At 44.0% G+C, this 4,014-nt stretch overlaps 1 long non-coding RNA gene across 1 annotated transcript; it reads left to right on the top strand.

Annotated features, from left to right (window-relative positions):
• Window positions 1–329: 329 nt before the first annotated feature.
• LOC129387675 (uncharacterized) lies at window positions 330–3,649 on the top strand. The gene is made up of 2 exons (XR_008614865.1): window positions 330–675; window positions 2,899–3,649. It is a non-coding gene; the product is annotated as an uncharacterized lncRNA (long non-coding RNA).
• Window positions 3,650–4,014: the final 365 nt, after the last annotated feature.

The following is a 4,014-nucleotide window of genomic DNA, read 5'->3' as shown; positions in this document are numbered from 1 at the left end:
GTGCACTCAGCAACGGTACGAGTCAACGTCTGCAACACGCCACATTTCCCTATATTGTACAGCAGCAACACGGTTGATGCAACGCGCCAATGCATGTCAGCGCAGCAAACCCAGCACGGAAAAGCCGCATACAGCCGCTACATTACCACGGAGCCCTGTAGACAGATGAAAAGTACAGTTGGCTGAAGTTCTACCACCATGATAGCTATAAAGAATAATTATGTTCAATGCAGCAGCATTGTTTCCAAGAGCGCACTATGTCCATAAGATTGTGTTTTTGTTTTACCCTCAACGAACCTCTGCTTTCGTTTGAATATGTGCAGCCGGATCAGAATGTCCGCATCGTGCTTCAGTTACTGTACTTCAGTACAGAAGCAGCGGCCATGTTGTTATGTCATCTCTCCGCGTTTCCGTATATAGTTTTAGCATTGCATGACGGGAGGTAGTTGCAAACATGGCGTTGTGAGCTGTGTATATGTGTTTTGTTGCTAGTTTCGGCGCCAGTTTTGTCAGTGGCAATGGCAGTGACGAACAGAGACTTGTTTGGGATAACGCGCGGCCGCTGCAAAGAGTCATTTTGTGACTGTGAGCGCTTCAGTGTCCTCATTTCGGCGAACATTCGCTGTGACTACTGCGACCACAGCCCCGGATCGCATGGGAAAATAGACGAACTTGGTAAGTGTTCTTGCATTGTTCTGGTTTGTCTGTATTCAGCATATAGCTAGGCTGCAGCTTTTCCTTCATTATAGGTCAGGGAAGTGCAAAAAAAAAAGAGAGAGAAAGCAAAGGGGTAAGCAGCGATTTGCGCGGAAATGCATCCATGTTTCTTCCACACTCAAAAACGACACTTTAAGGCTTGTCCACGTTACCGGCACGGCAGGCCATCGCGCGCCGTTCGCGGGCCGCCGTTCGACGGCGGCTTTCCTCGCGAACGGCGAAATTTACTTGCCGTAGATAGGATGTGATCATATGATGTTACCGGGACCCGTTTGTGTCGCATTCGTACAGCGAAGTAGCGACCGAGGAGTGGTCGTTCTGGCAACGTCGGCAGCCTTACCGCCGCTCATCGCTCGGCGGCGCCGATATCGTCGCTAGGCCTTTTCCGGTTCACGTCGAAGCGAAGGCTGGCGCTTCGGAATGAATCACCGACGCTCACAAGCCGCAATATTACATACCGTTGCTGTCGCTCTTCGCAATAATTATACACAATGCAAGAAAATACGCGAATATTAGCGGCGCCGTTGGCAGTGATGCGAGCACAGCCGCGCCCGTCGTCTGCCGTCGGGAGCCGTGCAGTGCAGCTGAGCTGGACAGGTATCCGTGCTCTCGTTCGTGTTTAACGTTTGACAGTGGATATTGTTTTGCGTAACATGTACAATGTACGCATCACTTTATGTAGTGGAAATTATTTTGCGGGGATTTGCGTGGAACAGAAGCTGCAGCCGATGTTTGCGTTGCCGGTGGCGGAGGCGCGCAGCTTCGCGGTCGTCGATTGGCCCGTCGGTCGTGAGGCGGCAAGGTGGCTTTGGCGGCGGGCGGTGCGCCGGCCGAATTTCCGCCTACATTAGATACCTCTCGCGCGGCAGACGTTCTACGTCAGTGGAGGCCGGTTTGCCGTTCAGGAATATTTACTGCTAGTGTGGTGTCGTTGGGATGCATCCTTGCTGAAAAGAATGCAGACGTAGACCAAAGTGACCACAATATTCCAGAATAAGCTGAGGTATGCTGGTACAGTGCAGGTGTCCTGAGAAATGAAAGGCATTTGAGTTAGTGCCTCTCTCTGAAGTTGCTTGTCATCCTGACAACTGCAACAACTTTGAAACCAAATGACAGAAAATCTCAATTTACGCACTGTACTTTAGTTCATGCATATATAATGGATTTGATTCTATATTCAGGGCTCATCTTTCTATTATACTTGAATTCGATATGAAAGTACTGCTGCTTGAACAGCCCTGCTTTTTTACGACGATTCTCATCAGCTTTCAGATACAATCATGTGTCCTAATGTGTATAAAATGAAATTGATCTAATGGGCTCTAATAGTAATAGTTTTTGCTTAGGTTTTCTTGCAAGTAATGTTGGTCTGGACAGATCGTTTATATGTAGTGACGTCAGTATAGTGAACATGAGTGCGTATAAAGAAAAAAAAAGTGCGACGTACATTTTGACTGGTGGACCAGCCTTTGTCAAAGCGAAACGTTCGGAAAAAAATGTACTGTGCAATAACAGTGTGTGGCGTACCATCTTTTTTCTTTATTATAATACCAATACCAGCCCGATATATATATATATATATATATATATATATATATATATATATTGGTTCATATGCCATTGATGGTGCCGATATGTGGTTTACATCTATGCCGTGGGAGCAGATCTTGTGCATTGTCTTGCTTGTTGTGTGACCTCTTCTTGCCTTTCATTTACGAGCATTAAAATAATGGGCTACAGATGTCAGCAGATAAATAAGTTCTGCTTATATCCTGGGCTGAATAAAATTTTTTACACAGATAAGAAGGCACTTTATTCATTCTTTTTGTGGAGATATTTCTTCCACGAAAACTTTGGTAAGAGATGCGAACAATTAAGAAAACAACGCAGGGGAACTGGCTCAAGCTACACTAGGCTACAGATGCGAGTTTTGAGCGTTAGTTGTATTCAGTGAGTTAGGAAATCCAAACTACTAAGGCACAGTCAATGCATGTTGACCGTGAGTAACACACCTGCCCGTTTTACTGGTGCCAGCTTTCCTAGCTGACTTCTCTCCTTTTGCCCTTGTTCGTACATCTCTTTGTTTTATTATGTGGGAAAATGCGACATGCATGCCGTGCTCTAAACTACATAAATAAATTTCGGGCAGTGGTTTATATCATCTTTAATTTCTTTTCATAGATGGCATTGCCAGCTGATGAGCTCCAAGTAACAGCACCTCACATTTACTGCGCTCCTGAGAAGATATGTATTTTTGCTGGCAGCCAAGCCGAAGTCATCACTGTCTCCACGTCTGAAATACAACGGGCATTTATCTTTTGCCTTTTGGCATATTATGTTAAAAACCTAGAATATCCATTTGCATTTTACCAAATGCTTGCTCTCGTGCAAAACGTTGTGCTGCCATGAGACAAGCTAGTGAAAGGACGGCTTTCTACCCGTCTGAAACGTCTCTTTGCGCTCCTAAGTAGTAAAAATGTACTCTAGGGAGTAGTGCTGTTCGCGCTGCTTTCCATGTTTTTCACCAACTCTGAAGTGAAAGAAAAAAACAACATAGTGTGTGATTTACTTCAATGCGGTTGGTTAGCTCCAAAGATGGGAGAGGCTTACACCATGAGCAGCTGTTTTTTTCACGTCATACATTGTTTAATTCTAGTCACAAGCAGTGCATTTACTTGCTCTAGTCATTTGTTCCTCTCCCTTGTGGTGAAGGCTGGTTAATTTTATTTCATTTGTGTATTCATAGGTCTCACAATTCCTTATAAGCATAGCTTAAGCATTTAACTCACCCACGTAGACGGTTGTTTTGCAAAATGTAGTGCACTCTATTTGCCCTTTGCTCAGTGAGCAGATCGGTATATATCTCTGTGCCTGTGCAGAAATCTAGTATTGCAGTTATTAAATGGCATCAATTCTGATGTTTGTCATTTCACACAGTGGTGCTTCAATGACTGTATATGGGAGGTCTCATGGATGGTATTTTTGTATCAGACCTTGTTGAACAAAAAACTTGTAATAAAGAATTTCGTACCTGAGAGTACTCCAACTTATTTTTCGAGAACATTCACAGAATATTAAACGGAACAGCTTATTACAAAGGCTAGGTGCATAGTTAGGAAGTGAAATAATGACATTGCCTTCAACTACATTAAAACAACTCATTGTCACAATATTATAGACAGCAGCGCTTTGCAGTATGCTTTTGCTCACCTGAACTAAATTATTATGGCCAATCTACAATACTCATGCATATGTTGCTTCCCCAAGTGTTTTTCTTCATTGAGTGTGCTTCAAGTA

Source organism: Dermacentor andersoni, chromosome 2 (assembly GCF_023375885.2).
Source record: "Dermacentor andersoni chromosome 2, qqDerAnde1_hic_scaffold, whole genome shotgun sequence".
In the NCBI taxonomy this organism is placed as follows: Eukaryota; Metazoa; Arthropoda; class Arachnida; order Ixodida; family Ixodidae; genus Dermacentor; species Dermacentor andersoni.
This window is presented reverse-complemented; position numbering and strand designations above follow the sequence as displayed.